This window comes from Hippoglossus hippoglossus, chromosome 6 (assembly GCF_009819705.1).
Source record: "Hippoglossus hippoglossus isolate fHipHip1 chromosome 6, fHipHip1.pri, whole genome shotgun sequence".
Classification (NCBI taxonomy): Eukaryota; Metazoa; Chordata; class Actinopteri; order Pleuronectiformes; family Pleuronectidae; genus Hippoglossus; species Hippoglossus hippoglossus.
Window position 1 is genome coordinate 24,638,420 of NC_047156.1, and position 21,919 is coordinate 24,660,338.

Consider the following 21,919-nt stretch of genomic DNA (forward strand, 5'->3'; position numbering starts at 1 on the left):
GGTATGAATCTCCACTTGAACATTGTTTGTATTTGTGGACATATTTACTATTTACTGATTCAGTCTGATACTAAAGTCCTGTAATAAATCCTGCCATCATGAAGGTTTCATTTTAGTTTAAACTCTATTAAAGAGGATTGGTTGACCTGTGGGATAATTTTTACATAAATGAACTTTGTATTGCTGTTGAAGTGCCAGGTGTAGCTGGTTCTTTACAGGGGCAGGAATTCTGAGTTATTTCCGAACAAACCCCTGCAAGTCCTTCTCTTCTTGCAGTTCTGTATTTAGGTCGGCTCGGCTTGTCCATGCTCCACTTAAAGGCTGTCCTCTCAGACATTTTTAAATAGGCTCTTGTTACGGTGCAACTGTGTTACACTGGGCTATATAGAAGAGGGATGTCCTTATCAATTGCTACAGTTCAAACACCATGTATTTGATTCTCTGAAATGACATGTAGTGCCATAGTGTTTTCTTTTGTTGCACTCCAAACACATCTTCTGGTGATCTAACTGATGGTTGTGTAGCCATCTTCCAAAGCCATTCCTTTTCTTGTTCTGTTTTTTGGCTGATTTGAAGGCTGTTTATCTTGCACACAGTTTGTTCAGTTTTCCGATTGAGTCTGTTGTGTGACTGCAGGCTTTAGTGTTGCTGGTATTGAACATTTAGTGACTTTCTGCTTCCCTCTGCATCACAGCATTGACTTCAGACAGTAATTTGAATATTTTCTATTGTTTACAGCCTTTTACCCCCACCTTTTTAATTCTATTCCATCTGCCCTGCTTCATTTCTGCAGTCTCCCTCCATATAGCTTTAGTATAGACTTTGTCCCAATGTCACCTCTTCCCTGTTCCTTTGTGTCGCTGGTATTGGTTGTTCTTCTGTTTCACCCTCACAGACACTTCACCCATGTTTTTAAGAGTCCCTGTAGACCACATATCCCCTGTAGATGGATATCCTATCCAAGTTTTAATGAAATAAGCCTCCTCTCTGGTAACCTCATGGCTCTTGCAAAAACACAATGAGCCTGTTTGTTCCGTTGCAGATAAGCCCTATCCGAGAGAGGGAGGCAGACAGGAGGAGGGACAGGCTCTGAAGAAGTGGGAGATAAATGAAAAAGAGACAGTTGAGAAAGATAGATTCAGAGTGAGAGGCCCAGATTGTTGGTTCAAATCAGAGCGAATGCCATTGAGGGTGGGTGAAATGCAGAAAGAGAGTGAAAAATGGAGGCCCGACAACATGTCTGACAAAGCGGGACAGTGTGACAGAGAGGATTAAACCTACTCCCCCATCCATTCGCTTTCCACTTCTCTCCCCAGCTCCTCCCAAACAGCCTGAATAAAAGCATCATCGGGCGGCCAGCATTAGGGCAATCAGTTTCACTGGACAATCAAATCACAAATCAAGCTAACCAGTCGTATTAGCACCTTACAGTGGCACACACAACCACACCAAACGCTTCTGAACCAAAGTTCCATGGCTTGGCACAGCTACAACGATTGTTTGTGGCGTTTGGGTGTTATTAAGAGGCTTTGGTGCCGCAGAATAATTGGCGTGTGGCTAAAGCTGGCTGAGCTGCCGTATCAGGTTTCATCCTGGAGACAAAGAAAGGAGGCCGTAAGCGGATTAGCCAAATGACAGCGATATCACATGTTTACCGTGGCCGATGGCTACACAAGTCACCCATTCTTCTGCACCAAGAGCTTTCCAGAGGGCGTTTGGAGAGTGCAACTTTACCCAATTCCCAGAGCAGAAATTTGTATTTGTATCAAGAAGCCACAGGGATATGATCCACTTCTAAAAGGAGGTAGCTGTGATCAGCTTTGCCCAGTGATGGCTGAGTAGCAGCCTGAGTCGAAGTAGATAAAGTTAAAAGCCCGAACGGAGATTACGTCTTTGGCTGGTGCCACTATCACCATTTTTTGTGATTTTAAAAAAAAAAAAAAAAAAATTTTTTTATTATACAAAGACACCATGCTTCAAGCCTGTTCAGTTTTGATGCTGTACACATAATGGAGATGGTAGATCGCAAGGTCTCTCAAATTTAAATATTGGTCGTCAGCCACCAGAGGGATTGATAAATAACCAGTAGGTGCCTGCTGTTGTCTTTTTTGTTGCTCAGTGCACAGGAACAAAATCACAGATATTCCCGAAGCTTTAAGTGACATTGATAAAAATTGTCTTTTATGTGAGGACAGTCCAAGCAGATTAATAATAATACATTTTATTTGTATAGCGCTTTTAAAAGGTACTCAAAGACACTTAACATGGTAAAAACAGTGACTATAAAAACAATAACAATAATGTAACATTATAGCAGTTAAAGGACAGTCATCTTACATTAAAAACAATTATAACACATAAATAAATCACAGATTAAAAGCAGATTTAATAAGGTGAGTTGTGAGTCCACAGTCTGAGGTGTTCGGGGAGAGAGTCAGAGGGAGGGGACAGCGATGGAGAAGGCCCTGACCCCCTGGTTCGGTGCTTGGACATGGTAAGAGGGTTGAGGAGGTTGGTGTTGGTGGATCTGAGGTTGCGGGTGGGATTGTGTGCAGGAGGTCAGAGAGGTAAGAGGGGGCAAGGTTGTGGAGGGTTTTGTATGTGATGAGGAGAATTTTAAACTGTATTCTTTGTTGAATGGTCAGCTCTGTGGAGGTGAGATAGCAGCCAAGAACTGAAGTCCTCTCAATCAGTTTTCAAGCCCTTTTCATATGAACAACCAATTGCCACACTGAGTGTCCTCCTGGAGAGCTGTCTGAAAATATATTCAGACATGGTTGGACAATATGTCTTCTCAACTATCTGATGGTGAACAGGGCGGTCCTACATCCACTATTCACGCTTTTATTTACTCTGCTTTGTTCGCCACCAATTTCTTAGACAAACATTTAGAGCTTTCTTCACCAGCTAGTACTTCTTAAGCCATCTGCTATTTACATGCCAGGCAATTGGCATACAGTTAATGTTGTCAACTGGAAATTGGTCCCTACAGTTATAGTGTTTGTGCAGCAACAGAGCCAACACAACAAGCTAATAGAAGCTAAAAGGGACTTAAATCTGCAGAGTTTGTTAATTCCTACTGGGGTTAGGGGTTATTGGATTCAATGATATTATTAAAAGATATTACCTAATGCAGTTGAAGCATTACAGGAATTTAAATTACAATGTATGTAGACAGAAGTGATCGTTAACATCTCCAGGTCTGCTGTTCCTGTTTTGTTGACTAATAACACACACTACTAAGACATGGAAAGTTGGACAGTGTGAAATGGCTTCTAACTGGTGGGCAGTTATGTTCTGTGAGTCTCAGTGGGAGACAGATACTGTACAGGCGGAGGTGTCAGATTTGAAGTCTGTACTTTTGTGAAAATGACTTGATGGTTTGATATTTTTATTGGCGAAGACCATCATGATTATTGGAAGAAAAACGAAAATGCAGCTTCGTGTCCAGCCAGCTACAGTTAACTGTAGACAGGTCTTAGATGAGTGTTTTACAGATATAAATATTTAAGTTTTAAAGAAGCAGTCTCTCTCATGAGCCAGAAGCTTTACATACTTCTTTATTGACGTGTGACAGACTTGTGTATCCAAGCCTTGTATTTCAAGTCCCTTTATCAAAGTTACATTGAGGTTGTAAGTTACAGTAGGTCGCCGAGCTCAAGAGTCCAGATGGGCAGTCAGTGTTTCTGCACACTTGCGTCCGGCCTTATGCGGACAAGCCCCTCTGTAGTCATGTGATCTGCCATATGACTAAGAGAGTCCATGAAGCTCCTGTCACCACTGGGCTCATACATGCATTGCACAACACAACACATGCCCCGAGCCATCAGGCTTTCTCTAGCGTCACGTTATCTCCAACCATCTAGCTATTTCAGGCATGCCCTGTTGCTGGGCTTTTCCATATCTCCCCTCCACACACATACACTCAGCAATTTCTGTCTTCTTCTGTATCTGTGTGTCTCTTTTTTTCCTGCAAATCTTAACATTTTGGACATCCTGTCCTCTCTCCCTGTCGATCAGTGTCTCTTACTGCTTTCTGTTTCTATCTCTGCTCTTATCTCTTTGGACAGACTCTGTGGCAGCTCGTTACTCATCATTACTGTCTGACAATCTCTCTCCTTCCATATAAATCTTTGTATTTCTGTTCCCCTCCTGCTGCATCTCTCCATCTCTGTGGGCTGCACATTTAATCCGAAATATATTAAAAATCGCATTACTCTCCCGGAGCTGCAATTTTGGTTTTATTTATTTTTCCTCATAGAGAGGGATGCTTTACAAAGTCTCCCCAAGGAGTTCAATTATGTGCTGCACAAAATTTATGACCCTTTGAATCCGTGAATATTTTCATTTTATTCAAATTGAACAAAATACTGAGCAATAATATCATCCTCACAACCTGACCCATCTTTTTTGGAGGTTGAAATTGAGGTGAAAAAGCCCTTCAACAGAGAAAAGTTATTATTTTCTCTCTCTGCACTGGCAGAATGTGCGGGCATCATCGTCAATCAGAAGCTCCACTATTACCAAGTAAACCTTTACTCTCAGACATTTGGAATAAAAACACCTCACAAAGAGCATGTAAACTATAATGTGTCTGAATTTTATTGAGTAAAATAATCTTAATTCAGCAAAGGTTAAGTAGGCATTTAGACAAGACAATTGCTGTACATATTAATGCGTGTCTTTCTTCCTCTTTTTCCTCCTTTCTTGTTCAAAAGACAGCATGCACAACATGCACACACACACACACACACACACACACACACACACACACACACAAGCCAATCAGCATCCTGTTCTGATCGGTTGGCTGCCTAGCAACCAGACTCCCCCCCCCCCCAACCTGGACCCTCCTTCAAAAGCTCATGTTTCACTGCCACCCACTTAGGAACGAAGACTCATGGCGTCCATCCTCACCCCCCCCCCCCCCATTTCTGGGAAGCTGGTTTCACCCGGATGTCTCTGGAGAGTTCATTTCTTCTGACAGTCTTTTTTTTGTATTTCTGCGCTGGGGTGGTTTTTGAAGTGCTGTCAGTCAATCCAGGAGACTGGTCCAATCCCAGGGGGGTGGACTGTCTCAGAGTTGAAATGGCATGTCTGAGTGTGTGTGCATGTATAATGGATGTAGGACCTATTTAAATGATTGATCAATTTGTCACTTTTATTCTTGGATAACTCTATTAAGAAAAACAATGTCAGAAAATAGTTAAAAATGCCCAATTAACTTCTCAAATTCAAATAGCTTGTTTCATACTGCAAATCCACCTTGTTGGGAGGTGGGCATGCAGTTGTTCTCAAGGAAATGGTTAACCTGTATGTAATCAGCTACAGATGCAATTAGTAGTGGATACTATTTTGATGATCAATGAATAACATTTGCTGCCTTAAGTTCCTCCTTTTGATTTGCTGCTTTTCTTTGTCATGGCAAACTGAATAATTTTGGATGTGTTTTTGGCACCTTTCACTATTTTCATTACAAGATTAATTGACAAATGAAAAGTAATGAAAACAATCATTAGCAGCAGCTCTAGTTTCAATGAATGATTTGCACATCAATAGATCATTGACTGATACTCATGGATCTATTATTATTACTCGTTGTCTCAGTGCCACACATGCTTCCAGTGCCATTGTCATTTTTCAACACAGGTAACAGAAAAAGAAATGTTCTGCAGGCGCTCACGCCCAGACCAAAGAGAACATGTCGACCAAAGCCCACATTAAGAGGAAACCCATCATATTTGTATATTTGGTGGATTGACATGTCTGCATCTGAATGAAATAGAAGACATAGATTTTTATGGCGGATATTTTATCACCTTCATTATAAAAATATTTATAATGTAATTGTTAGTTTGTTTCGGCTGTCAGTTTTTGTTCTCCGTCTTCATCCAACTAAAGACTCACTGTGGTCGATGGTCACCTTTTGAAAAGCTTTAATATGTCCGACTGAATGGAGGCTTTTACATAATTTACCTTTTCCCTTCGACCCGTTTAAGAGTGCCCTGAATAGCATTTTCTCTTTTAAAAGCACTTCATGTCATTAAAGCTGCACTGCATGTGGAACTGGCCTTTAGATTCTTTATGTGCTTCACGGACGTGTGTGTGTGTGTGTGTGTGTGTGTGTGTGTGTGTGTGTGTGTGTGTGTGTGTGTGTGTGTGTGTGTGTGTGTGTGTGTGTGTGTGTGTGTGTGTGTGTGTGTGTGTGTGTGTGTGTGTGTGTGTGTGTGTGTGTGTGTGTGTGTGTGTGTGTGTAAAATCTTCCCTGTGAAATGAGGCGATTGGTGAAGTGCTCAGGAAGTAGGTCATAGCAGCCATCTCTCTCTTAATCCATCCATGCTTTGCTTTACTGTAAACCCCCCCCCCCCCCACCTTTTATTTTTTTTACATAGGCCTATATATTCACTCTCCAGCCTCCCTTCTTTCTCTCTCTCTCTGTCCATTCTGCACGGTGATGGCTTTTATCTAATGTTCCTCACAGTGCAGCAAGTGCATCCCTCTCAAACCCCCAACCCTGGCTGTGATCAGCGCTGCGCTCTACACAGGGACTTGGATGTTCTTGTCAAGTCGGACACCCGCCTGTTCTGTATGTGTCGGGTTTCACAACAAATTAAATGAAAACATGGAAGGAATGCAGAAGATTTTTTTTTTTTCCTGGCTGATCATTCATCACAAATTAATCCACAGTGGTGTTGGAGTTGCTTTTTGTATGAGGGAGGCAATGTTGTGATTTTAATGTTATTAGCGCGGTTTCGGTTTAAATCTGCCTGCAAATCTGCCGGCTGCTTGGTCAACCTGTGGTAATGAAACTGTTAAAGTGGTCTGCAGTAATTGTCAACGCTGCTGAGCACTAGTTGGCTGTTAATTCAAACTTTATTAATATTGAGCATGTCTAGATTGCAACACTTTCGACACTACACCTCCTTGGGCCCCTAACCATACTGCAGAGGAGTTGAACGGTCAGATAGATTGTATTGTCAAAATTTAGAAAGGCCAGTTATAAAACAGAGAAACACAGCAAATCAAGTTAGTTTAGAAGATAGAACCATAAAAAGACAGTTTTGCTTGGAAATGAAAAAACAAATTAATTTCCTTTCTGCTCAGATTTGAAAGTTTCAGACAGAGGCCATAAGAGCTTAACACACTGCAACTTAAGAACACATTTTATAGACAAATCCCAAGCAAATTAAAAAAAGTCTTCATCAATTTGACAACACAGACACAACAGTCAGGGGGATAAAAAGCAATGAACCCGACTTCAGTATCTTTAGTGTGAATTCACAAATTGAATTACAAGCATGTACCAGTTTGTATGCAGTGTTTTTTGTTCTATTTGGTTGCATTGTGTGTATTAGAAGTTTATTCCTTAATTGCATTGTGTTTTGCTTATTTTGTGGTATATTTTAAGTTACAGTGCATTGAACTGTGGCTCCGTATGTAAGAGAGAGGGGTAAAATCCTGCAGCTTTAGCGTCCCTGCTGATCTGTGATGCTCATAAGGGTTTAGAAATAACTTAAGAGGAAAAGTACCTCATGTAGGCAAGTAGTTTTCCACAACTGTCAAGTCATCATTAATTTGGGTGAACTGCTTCCCTCTCTGCTTTGGCTTCAATAGCTCTGCCAGGCTTATAATAGAGGCTACATTTTTACATTTAAAGCTGTAAATGAGCTGTTTGTCAGCCTCCTATTCAGTTACACATCATCACTACTGTAAGTTACAGCCCAGGTATATCATTATTGTCATTTTGCCCAAACCTTTGCACTCTATAGATATTCAAAACAGAAAGAAAAACAGGGTTTGATGTAAAGTCATACATCCAGAAATTATGGCAGGACATGAACGCAGTTGTTTTGCCCATTGACTTACACAGGAATTTGAACCCACAACTCTGCCAGTGCAGTAACCTTCATTAGGGTTTAATGCAGGACTGTTGTATTAGACTGCATGAGTTTTAGCTCGATGGAGGTAATAAATGTATATGTGTCATTTATGTGCAAGTATTTCATGAAGCAGATCAGTCCACAATCTCTCTGTTCCACTTTTCTGCCTCCGTTTCTCTCAGGGTTTCACGGTCAGTTGATGTGATGACATGGCTACAGTTTGATGGGTGCTGTGTCTCTCGCTCGCTCGCGCGCGCGCTCCTGTGAGATGGTTAACAAAAAAAGAGAAATAATGCTTGACACTTTGCCAAGATTTCAACACTTGGACAATAGAGTTTGTTTTCTGTAACATGAGGTGTGTGTTTGTGCCTTTTAAATGACCTTGTGTTAGTAGGAAGTATTCACATACTTTTGAGAGGTGTGAAAGTGAAATGTGAAGACTTGGTTTGCTGTTTCTCTGTCAAGTGTGTGTCCGTCGGGTATTTTGTGCTTTAAAATGACTGACTCCAGCTTCCGAGATGTGATGATTTGCTGCAGTGTGTTTCTCTGTTTTTCTTTCGCTGTGAGCTGCATGTGTTTTGGTTTTTGGTCTGTTGGTCAGACATGAAGTCATGAAGATGTCTTTGTGGGCCCTTCAACTCTGCATTTTGGACAAACTTTCTGACATTTATAGAGTAAACAAATGGATAACCCGGAAAGTGATATAGTTCTTTGTCTTAATCACAAGAGAAAAGTCTACTTATTGATGAATCTCTATTGTCTCATGAATCCCTGACCTTTTTATTAGACACCTACAGTATATGATCTACTGCAGCAGCTCTGCCACATCTTCTTCTTTTACGAATCATTCGATGAGCAATTCTTGTTAAAACCTCCCAAGAGGATGCAATTAATGCTGGTGGTGCACAAGTCTGCTTTATATTTAAATGTGTTTTTCAAACACCTCTCGGCAGAATACAGTCCAGTTCATCACCACTGCAAATAACAACCTAAATATAACACATGAAAACTGAAAAAAGTGACCATCAGTCAAAACTGAAGATTGTTTTTTTACAGGTGTACCTTTTTATAAAGTGGCCACTGAGTAGGGCTGGGCAATAAACCGAAAATGTACTGAAACTGACATTTATAACCTCTAACCGACTTAATCTTGCTTATGTCGGTTAAGTTGGTTAAAGGTTCAGGGTGTAAGATTTTGGTGAAAGGGATCTATTGGCAGAAATTGAATTTTAAAATAATCCTAGTGATGTTTTCACTTGTGTATTTCATCTTATTTGTACTGTTTTCTTTACCTTAGAATGTGCCTTTATATTGACATCAGGAGCGTGTCCTCTCTACGGAGGCCGCCATGTTTTTTTTTACAGTTGTCCAAACTTGACAAACTAAACACATTTTGAGTTTTTATAACAACTGAAGGCTAACACAGGTTCTCCTTCATGTCTGGAGGGGAGGGTGAGGGGTATTCAGCTGCAACATGAAAAAAAAAAAAAAACTATTATGCAAGTTGAAAAAGTGATTAATAATTCCTGGATCCATCCTTTGATCCAGACCCACATCAAAATGTTATTTGTGTTCTTCCCTGATGGAGGTAACCAGTCATTTGAGATAGCCCATTGTTTTACAGTTTATTTTTATTTTTTTTACTGTTCTATTCTCTTCGATGAAAAAATGTGTTATTCTCTGTTCCGACTTTGAACCTGTTTTTCTGCTGCTGTTGATGGTTGATGATCATCATCATCATTATCATCTAGCCAGAGGCATCGGGGAGGAGCGTGGGAGTTTTCAGGCTGCAAGAACACAGCAGATAAAACTTTGCCGCTATTAGCTGTGGTAGTAAGGACCAGATCGATTTCTACATTATCACATAGTAAACCTATTATGTCACTATAGATCAGTAGTGGTGTAACTAGTCCATTTCTAAAAGAGGTTTCAATGCAGCCAAAATATTTGATTTATTAGCAAACAAACTATAAACAAAAAGACTTCAAATTATTTAAGCACCTTTTCCCAGTTGAATGTGAAGGGTCATCACTGTGCTGAACACTCATTCATTTAAATTCAAAGTCAGTATTAACTAGACTATAATGATGATAAATTGAGACCTTGTCTGCTTCTGCTCTGCATTTAATTTGTACTCTCTACTTACTCTTCCAAAGTAGAAGTTTTGCTAAAAAAACTTCAGATAACAAGTTTTAGAAGATAAAGCTTTCTGTGTATATACAGTTTTGCTACATGCTGATCCAGGGTTCATGGATGCAATAACACCAGCAGCTCCACTGTTGTGACATAAAGACTACTAATTTTCCATTTCACAACTAATTTAAAAATGATTCTCTGAAGGAAGTCATTTGCCAACAGTTAAAGTTGCTTTTTATTTTTTCGTCCTTTCAATAATGGCCTTTCATTTTTTTATTTTCAGCCCTGAATAAAGGCCTGATCTTTCACTTCCTTTGTGCTCAGAAGTGCTGTAATGTAGTAATTTTAAAGTGCTATTGGCAGATTCTTAAAAATAGAGAAGAAAAGAAGGAGGGAAATGTATTCTGGGTCATTCAGCCTGAAGCTGTTACTGCACAGGTGAAAATGTTCTGGCTCATCCCTGCTGAAGTGCCCTTGAGCAAAACAATGAACCACCCACCTGCTGCATAGAGTCTGATGGTACTGAGCGTGTGTCACCGAGCAGTTTGCCAATAAATCTGATACCTGGAGCTACTGCATGAGATGGTGACAGAAAGATGGCGGCCGAGTGTGTGAAATGAAGGCTGTGGGTGAGTGAGAGGCTGTGAGCAGAAGAGACGCTCTGATCCAAATGTCAAAGAAACGCGTGAGTCAGTCATAACTAAAATCAACGGCTCTTAGGGCCAAGACGTTGATGGCGTGGGATTGTGGGTTGATGCCAAGCAAACACAGGATGTTAGAGAGACTGAACCAAGGATGTTAAGGTTGTTGTTTGGTCGCTCAGTCAGCCGGTTGGTTCCCCCTCTTTGATCCAGACATTAATGTCTTTTGGATGGATATCTAAGAAATCATTTAGACAGTCATGATCCCTAGAGGATAAGTTCTACTTTGGTTAAAGTTTATGGTGAAAATTAGAGGTGTCCTGATTATGTCATTATCAACATTAATATTTTGGCGTTGATCTGAGTCCTTTAACACTGGTTATAGTCCCTAGTAAAACACCCAACTATAGCAACACACTCGCTAGATGTCTCTGGCAGCACATAATGCCTGCAGCTACCTCAAACTCGAGTCGTCATGACAACAAAATGCCTAAAGCCAAACGGACGGGAAGTTTGGCTGTTTTTACACGAAAGAATTCCGGCACCGGGACGAGCAGCTAATGTGCGAGCAATAGGTGAGAGCAGGGATCCAAGAGCTCATGATAATGCCCAGATACATTTGAAAGCAGAGGGATGCTCTGCGTTTGGAGCTGGAGTATTTTACTGTATCAAGCCCTGAAACTGTTATTTAGTGTTAAATTATTGAAGTTGGGTTACGTTTTATTTACTATGGGATTTTGGTTTGTATATTTGTTAAGAGTTTTGCACTTATTCATATTCGTATATTTAAGTTAAATATATTTTAAACAGTTAATATTTCAAATTTCAACGTCCAAAAACAGCTGCCCTTTTCATTGACTGTTGTTTTGTGCGTTCGGTTCTGACACCGTTTCGACACTGGTACCGAACAATACCCAACCCTTCTATTGACTTTAAAGTTGAGTTGAACATGTTCCAGAGGCACTGAAATAACACAGCTGTAGTTTACTTCTCTGACACGGCATGTTTCCAAGTGCCACTTGACCCAAATTCGTGGGGCTCTGATTCAGTGTTTAAGCTTAAATTGTTTATACAACATGATTGAAAGATTAACCGCTAGAATGTGACTCTTGAAGTTCACATGATGTGATCCGCTACAGAGAAGACACATCACACTGTTGGAGTTGTAGAGACTGTAAAAACACGCTGTACACAAATTATACAGCAGTTACAGAGCAGAACATCTTCGCTCACAGAAGATCTTTGTGCAGGTATAAAGGCTGGCTTCCAGAGACCACTTATATTTTGATCTGTTGGCAAGTTCCTCACAGGAATTCATTTGTGACAACTGATGCGATGCACTGATGTAAAAAAAAATGTAATTTTAACTGTGAAGGTCAACAAGTGCTGAGATGAGAGATGAAATGAGAAACTACAACCTGAATGTTTTGTGCACTAATCTTAATCTAATAATAAATCGCTTGTAGCTCTGCAAATCCGTGCATTTGGCCAAACTTACCATCAGATCTCTGACTCACATAAGGAAGGCTTGTCAAAATAATCTGTTTACAGATCTTGGTACAGAGAGGCACCAGCAGACTTGATCAGAAAAAAAACACAGTTAACTTCAGTAAAAAAAGAGTAAGATTGGGATCTGCTATATTTTAGTCAATACCATCCATCCGTCATCTACATGGAGAGAGGCGGGATACACCCTGGACAGGTCACTAGCGTATCACAGGTCTAACAACTCAATTTACGGTCAATTTAGAGTCTCCAATTAACCTAACCTAATCCTCATGTCTCTGGACTGTGGGAGGAAGCTGGAGAAGCCTGGGAAAACCCACACATAAAGACCCTGACCAAATTAGAACCTTCTTGCTCTGAGGCAGCAGTGCTCACCATCACTACCATGCTGCCTGTTAAGTGAATAACAATGCATGAAAATATCATTAGTCTTGTCCTTTTCAGAATTAAAAGTTATGACTTTGTTGATCGCTTTACTTTTCTGTAGGGAAATCATGTGGGCTTAATTTTTGAAATAGTTTGATCTAGGATTTAAAACCTAATTGTCATTGTTAATTAGCTAAATATACCTCTGGGTAACCCTGAGTTCTACAGATTGGTTGGAGTAATCCAAAATCCCTGCACTAGCATTCCACTTGCTACAGCGCTCCTAAAATCTTAAAAGTTATTTCATACCCCAAGTCTTCCAAATTATTTCATTTTAGTTCAGACATTTGTTATGATGTAAATCACCCTATATAAAACCAGTCTCTGGTTTTAATACTGTGGTAGTCAATCTATGATATTTTTAAACATCACACAGTGATCACATGTGACTCTGAGATTTCAACCTTATTCCCTGCTAGAAGTTTGTTTTTGGTAGTTTTTAATCTCTTTAGTTGAGGGTTAAGGGCAGATGGTGTCATCTTGTTGAACCCTATGACACAAATTGTGATTTGTGAACATGGACTATACAATTTGACTGATTCTTTCCTAAACAACATAACATTATTATCCACCTTCTGCTGACAAAAAATCCCTTTACATTTGCTGTGATAACCAACATGTGTGTCGACTTGAGGAGAACAAGTAGCCTGGCAGAGATTTGGCAGAGTGAAATATGGTAAGAGCACTCAAAGGTTAACAAAGTTGTAAATGTTTGCAAATTACAGTTTACTATATATTCACTGTTGTTCCGGAGTGTAAGAGGTTTTAGTTGAGTCAGTATGGGAATAAGGGCCTCTTCCTCCTTTTTCTCCTTTCCAGCCATTAATCGATCACGTCTCTCTCCAGCACGACTTACTGTCTCCCTGTTGGCTTGGCAGTAATGCATCGTAGCCCAAGCAATTAAATTTACAAGCATTCAGCAGCTACTACAGTGCCCTCCATGTGCATTTTTTCTCTCATATATTCGCTGTTCCTCTCCAAGGCAACGGCCCCCTAACAAACACCCTGCCTTCCCTTCCACCCCCGCTGTTGCTCAGTGTGATCTCTGTGCTGTCCTGGTCAGGCTGAGCTCTGCCCTGAGTGGGGGGCTGGAGGTCGTGACTGATGTGGGTGAAGAGAGTGCTGTCAAGGGGGTTGTGAGTTCGGCCTCAACACAGCCACTGCTTTGTCTAGACGTTGAGTTCCTGAGCAACACTGGCGGCTCTGTTCTTGCCCTTGACAGCAATTTTTGGTTGTATCAGCAGAAAACAAGGTTTCTGTGTGGGGGGGAAAGTTACTTGATGTTTCTGTGGCTTCGCATTGCCGAGCATTTTGTATCTGACAAGGGACAGCAGGTCACACCTGTTGGGACTAAAGAGACGAGGATTTATTTTCTCAGTTTCAATTTGAGTACTTTAGTGTCAGTGCAGATATTGTTAGTGTGCCTCTCTAGTGAGAATCAAACACTTTACTATGGTGCTTTTAATGCATTTCTTTACCAATTCATCTATCAAAGTCAGTTGTTGAAAGGTTATTCAGTTAAGAGGAGTTTTGACATGCTGCTGGTGTAAATTGACACTTTTCACTTCTGGATTTTGCACACAGACCCTGGGGTACAGCTGCAGTTCAACCTTAATAGTAAATCAAATTTCCACATCATGTAAATGGAGTCAAATACAAGAGTTATATAATAGTAGGTGACTGTTAATGCATGGCTCTAGGAGCATGTAAAAAAAGGGTCAAAATCCCCATACATTTTTTATGAAGTTGCTTGTTTTGTCCAACCAATAGTCCAAACCTGAAAGAAGAGAGAAAAATGCAAAGCCTCAAGTCAGCCTGTCCCATTTTTGCAAACCCGGTCCGGCACACACTCGCAAAGAAAGTATAAAATCAGCCAGTGGGATGAGTCAAGCAGCCCTGAGATAAACAGGAAATGCTGAAATCACAAGTAGGTTAAAGCTGCAGTCTGAATATTGATTGTTATTCAATGCTGTCGTTCGTATACTGGTGCCGTGTTGGCCCGACGGTGTGCAGGATTTCACTCTATTCAGCTTATTTCTCTAATTAATTCCTCCTCCGTGGATGAAGACGTGTTAATCAGCAGAATCAGACTGTGTGGTGGTTTGTTGGAATGAAATTCTGCAGACTCGTGGTCTGTAACTTCTTCAGAAAGTGCCAGCTCTTCTCTGCACGACAGACACCGATTAAAGGGTCTACCTGCTGCTCTGACCTTGTGCTACCAACCCTCAGTTTCACACTAGAGTTGGTTCGTGCCTCGCCAAGCGGCCACATGGTGGGACGGGGCCAGAGTGCCAGAGATGGCTAGGTCCTGACTGCGGGGTCTGGATGGAGAAAAGGTCCAATCAGCATAAACTCTGATGCCGATATACGATAATGAACCTTCTCTACATAAACACATGGTTGTTGGTCAAACTGGAAATGAACTCAGTTGTAATTCTGGGGCTATACTAAATAGATTTAAAAAGTTAGATTCCAGAATGGGATAAAATGGGTAAATGCACTTTTAAAACACTCGTTGGCAGAAGAAAGGGTGTAAAGTGCACATTATGGGAAATCACAAGTTACCTCAGGATATTTACTTACATTTTTGTGGAATAAAATTGTGTGTTTGTCAGATGGGTAGAATTAAAGCCACTATTGGTGTAGAGCAGCTGGCATCGAGTAACAATTCGTCAAAAGACGTGTGAGAAAAGATACATTTTAAATCTGTGGGATTTAAAGTATTAAAGCACCAAGTTGGCACTGAAGTGAACTAATATTGATTTATTTAGTCGCTCATTTTATAAAATTTTAAAGAAAATTAAGAGATTATCTCTATTTTATATTATTGTCAATTAAATTGATCAGAAAGGACCAACAATTTACCAACATCCCCTTCTGCTTTGGGAAAATTTCAGGGGAATTTCTTACCATTTTTACACTTTACTGAAAAACAGTCGATGTATCAGTCCACCTTTCCGTTTTCCTTGCAGCCCTGCTGTTTTAGGTGTTTAATGAACATTTAAAAACAATTTCCATGTCGAACGCTGCACAATCCCTGATTTTAATAAAAATTGTTTTCTGAGTTTCCATCGGGCTGAAAGTTGGAGAAGACGTTAAAACCAGTTTATGGTCGAGCCGACGCCTCTTTACTGCTCTGTTTTTACCACAAGCCTTCGTCGATGGGGTTGATTTTATTCTCTCCATCCCGGGCAGTTTTAATTCGACTCTGTGAGATGTTGTTTTTAACAGCGGCACCACCTCATTACAGCACGGCCTGTTTATGGGAAGCCCTGGTATGTACATTAGAGGTTTTGTGGAGGCATTAGAAAATAATTGAGGGCTGTTTGTACCAAATGTTGAGTCACCAAGGTTTATCTCCTGCATGTGAGTTTCTTTAAGTTTCTATCTTTGTGAGGACCAGATTGACTTTGAATCTGCAAAGTGAGAACATTTTGCAAAGGGATTGCAGTTTGGCCTGTTCTTGGCATATTTAGAGCTAAGATTGGTTATATGGTTTAGGTTGGATTTAAGATTAAGTTTTGTATGTAATGCATGAGTTTTTGGATGATGATGATTGTGTGGTGACACAAAGCTTATTCACACAGTATGTCTAACAGGTTGCTTTCAAAGAATGGTCCACTTCACTAAATGTTTGACATTTTTGATTTGAGACACCATTCTGCAACCGTACTTCAGTCAGGAGAGACCTGACTGAAAGAAAGGGAAGAGTAAATTCATCAAATTGGTTTGATTGGTTTAACTGAAGGGGTGAAAAGGGTGACAGGATGTAAATATTGAAGCGTTTTCCTGATACATTTTTACCTGATATCTGAGCGATTTTAAAAGTAATGTCTCATTCCATTTCCCTTTTTCTCTTCTTTTGCTTTGCTTTCGTATTTCAGCCCAGTCACACTTGTCCCACTAACCCACAGTTTTTTATATCCATTTTCTTGTCCCTGTGACCCTTAAATTATAAGCCAGTTATTGATAGATAATGGATGGATGGGTGGAATGGATCTTGTCCAGCAAAAACTATTTTGTTTTAAGGACAATGACGTGAGGCAGAGAACAAGTTCCCATCCACAAACATCATCTCCTCTATCCCACTGTTTCCTGTCTACTGACTCCAATAACCTCTTGTCTGAGAATAAAGAATCCCTTCTACCTGTCTCCTCTGCTCCTTCTCTGCCCTTTATCTAACCTGTTCATTTCAGGATGAAAGGGAGCATCACGTCACTCTGATGCTTGTCTGTAACCTATTATTTGAAGCATTTTTGCTGTGGCCGTCTCTTTAGTGATTTCAGACATTTGTTAATTAGATAAAATGTCATAGTTTCTGTTTAATGATTGTCAAGGTACAGCAGTACCTGTAACAGCAGGGAGGTTTTTACATTTTAAAAAGTGATTCTATAGCTTGAAACTCTTAAGTCTCTCCTTTCCAGCTCAGCGCTCTTTATAGGTGACTTCAGGCCAATCAATATTATTGGTTGAATATTCCCTGTGTGTGTGACATTTGTGTGAGTGGCTGGAAGGAAATAGTCATCTAATGAAAACGTGGAGAAGTGATGGACTACATTTATTTTCGCTATAGGGACATACAGAGATGGGGAGAAAAAATCTGGGTTTTAAGGAAACAGCCATTTTTTTAAGCACACATACTGATCAGGAGTTGACAAACTGAAAACCTTGATACTTGCTTCTTAAGTTTCCCATAGTTAGTGGTACACAATGACCTGATTTACAAACACACAGATTCTGTATATAAGAATGGACGTGCCCTCCGGTCTATGAGAGAAATTATTTTAAATGTAAGTAATCATTTTCTCATGGAGTTGTGTGAATCATTAGTTTTAAGTCTTCTTCAATACAGCCCGATTTTTAAAATGATCCCATTTAAAGTCAAATAGATGATATATAGTATACAGGGGGGCGGGATACAGTGTGATTGACAGCTATAATGGGGCCATCTGCCTCGACTCCTCCAAATATGGTTACTTCTGGTTTAAAAAAAAACAAGATGGCGCTGGACAAAACAACAAACTAGAGGCTTCAAAACGGCAGCTCACAAACCAATGGGTGACGTCATGGTGGGCTGCAACAAATCACAGCTGATTGACGAATGAGAAAGAGCCTCTGAACTGCAAACATGTAAGGAAAAAACAAAATGATGCTTAATATGTGACGTGAGGGCCAACGCTCACAACCTGCTTAATTTAACTTGAGTGGGCAGCGCCTAAGTGTCACTGGGATTTCAGTCATTATCTCCGTCTTCAGCCCACGTTATGCTGCTGCTCCTTTCTCCGACAAGTAATTCAGCAGCTGTGTTGAACAGGCAGCCTAATGATCCGTCAATCTGACTGATTCAGTCTAATACCTAAACAATTGAGAGCTAGAAACGTCTCTGAGTGAATTCCCTCCTTCCCTTTGCTTGCATGTCACTATGGATAAATGAAATGGCTGAAAATAGGGAGGCTGGTAGATAATCTGTCAGGGCCACAGAGCAGGCGGGCAGGCAGGGTATGGGAGTTGGTGTACGCTCAGGGCTGTTGAGAAGTTCAGCCGTAGCCCAGACACGTCACTCCAGACCTATCACGGCTGATGGCTGCGAGGGCCAGCTCAGACTCTCCTCTTATTTCCAACTCTTTCACACTCTCTTCTTGTCTTAAGCTTTTCTCACAGTGAACCCAAGTCCTCTCTTCTTTTCATCCTCCTACATATGGTTGTTTTCTTCATGCGTCTTAACATTCTGCTTTCTTCACCCCTTTTCTTTGTTTTCTACCACCCTTCCTATTTTCCTTTCGACATTTGCGCATTTAGTTTCACCTGTTTAATTCGTTTTTTTATCCTACGGTTACATAATAAGGATGGATATAGTGATCAGTGATTATATCCGTCCATCTGTCGGTGCAGAAGTTTTCATTAGAAAGCAACAGAGACACTGCACAGCGTTCTGTTTACAGGGCATGGATGTGATGTGTTTAACTTGTAATCACTGTAGCTGAATTACAGGATCCCTCCATATTCTACACCTGCACTAAACAATGATCAGAGGCTGTTCAGCTGATGAGTCTTCGACAACATCTTCTTGCTTTTTATTGGCAAAAACATCTTGTATTCTTGCTTAAAGGCAACAAAAATAATGAAATCTATTGAAAAATCATTTCTGTAAACTGATTAATTGTTTGAGCTCCAACAAAAGTTGAGAGTTGCTGCTCCTTCCTCTCACTTCTGCCTGGGAATCTAACCTTGGTGCTTAAATGTGATGCTCTACACAGCTTTGAACACACCAGTCTTTCTCAGAGAGAAGAGTGACCAACAGTCACGAACTGAAATCTTCTATAAAAAGAGATTGGTTTGGTGGTTGAGACATTGTGTCCTCATTACCAGCCCCTGAAGCAGGTAACCCCCTATTCAGACGTCCTGTGTTGTTTTTGTCATTTCTAAATGTAGTATTTACTGCTTTAATTAGATGTTGTTTTCTGGCTGGAGCATCACAGTGTTGTTTTTCAGTCTATATTTGTCTTTGTTTGTGATTGGGCTGTGTGTGTGTGGTTAGGTGTTCAGGGTTGCTGAGGCCTGTTTTTTAACTGATGTGATATCAGAGGAGCAGTTGAATCTGATTCCTTTGGCTTGTACCTCTGCCTTTTTCATTTCACCTCTGCTGCCAAGCTGGCGGTAATACACACATTCAGGCTTAGTGCATGAGTGTTGACATTTGCTGAGGTGTGTGTTTATATGTGTGTTTGTCTGTCGGTGCGGGTGCATCTAGTTATTGATTATTAGCACTTAAGATTTGTATTTATCCACAAACCAGCTTTTTGGTTTTGTCCGATGACTGTACCCGTATGAGTATACAGATTTTTTTTTTCCAGTACGAGGTTAAATCAGCCGGGTATAAAGTGCTGACACACATTTAATCAGAATAATAGAAATGCATGCACATGACTGACACACACACACACACACACACACACACACACACACACACACAGAGGGTAAGAAATAAACACACTTGTGGCCCTATTAGATGTTGGGGGCTTTTTGTGCTTCTGCCCACAGGGACTATGAGGTTTAATCAAGCAGCAGGCCTGTGTTGGTTTACTGTGGCATTAAGGATAAAAATAGGCTGCAAGGAGCTGCGTCTATTGGGCAGCAGAGCCCCTCAACACAGCTGCAAGGTGTGTGTGTGTGTGTGTGTGTGTGTGTGTGTGTGTGTGTGTGTGTGTGTGTGTGTGTGTGTGTGTGTGTGTGTGTGTGTGTGTGTGTGTGTGTGTGTGTGTGTGTGTGTGTGTGTGTGTGTGTGTGTGTGTGTGTGTGTGTGTGTGTGTGTGTGTGTGAGAGATGAAGTGTATGCCTCGGTTTGTTTTCTCTGTCCTGCATGATGTCTTCAGAAAGAATATTTGCATATAGCTGAAGGACTGAAAAGCTCATTGGCTCTTATGTGTGCAAGTGTAACTTTGTGTTTTTGTGTGTGTGGGTTGTGATAGTCTGAAAAACAGATGCATAAAGATATTTATAGGCTTTAAATGCATTGTGATTTCTTTTGTAGCTTTTATTTATAGCCATCTAAATGTAATTTTCACTGCAGGTATTTGAATTTTATTAAGCATATATACACCAAACTGCCCAGAGTCACATTATTAAAGGATTAGTTTCACAGCAAGATATGCCACATGCATGAAGCTGGAGTTGGGACATACTGTATTCACCCTAATGTTACAAACATACTGTATATGAAGATGGATGATGCATTTCCACTTCCTCCCACATTGTGGGATGAAGCCAAGTTTCAGGTGTCAATCTAAACTGCAGCCCGCCACCAGGTAGCAATCAATATGCTTTGGCTTCCCTTTTGGGGAGCAGTCATGTCGTCCATCTTTGTCTACAGTCTTGGATGGGAAAGCTTGTAAACGGGGTCCACAATGCTTTTACTTTCACTAAAATGCAGTCTTAAGCTAAGCTAACCTCCTGGCTAAAGCTCTATAGTTCAGGACAAACTTGGTATCTAACTCTCATTCATTTCAATAAGGTTTAATTAAATAGATTGAAAACAATATCAGCCTCTATTGCGCAGGTTAGTTTATTTTCTTATAAAAGCTGTAACTGATAGTTTCAGAGCTGCCGTCCAATTACAAACAAAACAAACCAGAAACCCTGAGTGCTCAGGAACCAAACTAACATACGAGCACACAAAACATTTGGGTTTTAATTCCAACCTCCTCAGTTCAGCTGTAAAACGATGTCTGTTTATCATGAACTTTGCACTTGATACACAAAATACCAGTTATTCTGTGTTTTTCCTCTTCCCTCACTTCACTTCAGGGTGGAAAAACCCCTTTACCAGCATTCAGAGCATCATGGGATACTTCAGCTCTCCTGGAACATAGACAAATTAAATTCTCCTTTAGGCTGGAGCCATTTAAAGACCATGACCAACCAATGCTAAAGAAGTCCTGAGAACATTAGATTTGATTGCTTCAGAAGCTGTGGCGAAGGAGGAACCTCTGTCTCCGTCGGCGGGTGATTGGCTGATATCCAGCCTAAAATCAGACTTGTTGGGGATGCCATTGTTAGTGTAGGAGAGATTTAAGGTAGGAGGGTGAGGAAGTCCTGGGAACGAGCAGTTGTGATTTTTATTGGTTAGTATGTCCGTGAAGGACAGAGGAGACTTCGTGTGCAGTGATGAAACATCACATGACCACATAAAGTGGGTCTCTGTGCTCATTCACATGAGGATTACTTATCGTTTGATCGTAAGCTACTTTTTCACACTGCAGATAACTCAGCTGCAAGCTTTGGGAATATGGGTTTATAGTGTGTGTGTCTGCGTGTGGGTTTTCTGTCCCTTGTGTGTGCTTGTGTTTTGGAGTGTCTTCCTGTGCATGTGTGTGTCTGTGTGTGGGCATACAGTATCTTGGGCTTCATCAAAATTTCATTGACGCTATCAGCCAAGCTCATTAAACATGACAGGAGAAAGCTGCCGCCGAATGGCATTCTGGGTAAAAATATCTCCACTTTAGGCCCCCCACAGCCTCTACTCTGCATAGTAACACATTAACAGTGGAGGTGTATGAGTGCATGTGTGTGTTCGTGCTTCTGTCTTCACTAAATAAATGCTAATGCTTCTTTTAAAAAGGACTCTTTCTGTGTTTTAGTTTTTGGGGGTCAAATCTTGACCTGATTCCTTGTTAGACGTCACTGACCTCTTGGGGGATCTGTTCAAATCCACAGATATTAAAGTCATTTTAGATTCTAGTGGAGGTCCCAGACATGTCAGGCTGAATTTTGGGGGAAAATGTCCCTTAAAATTGAAAAAAGACGATGAGAAAGAAATCTAAAGCCCTTTTT

General features: G+C 40.6%; 1 protein-coding gene across 1 annotated transcript in view; it reads left to right on the forward strand.

Annotated features, from left to right (window-relative positions):
- cttnbp2 (cortactin binding protein 2) overlaps positions 1-21,919 on the forward strand; it is an 89,046-nt gene that overhangs the window by 7,587 nt on the left and 59,540 nt on the right. The gene's annotated exons all lie outside the window — the stretch shown is intronic.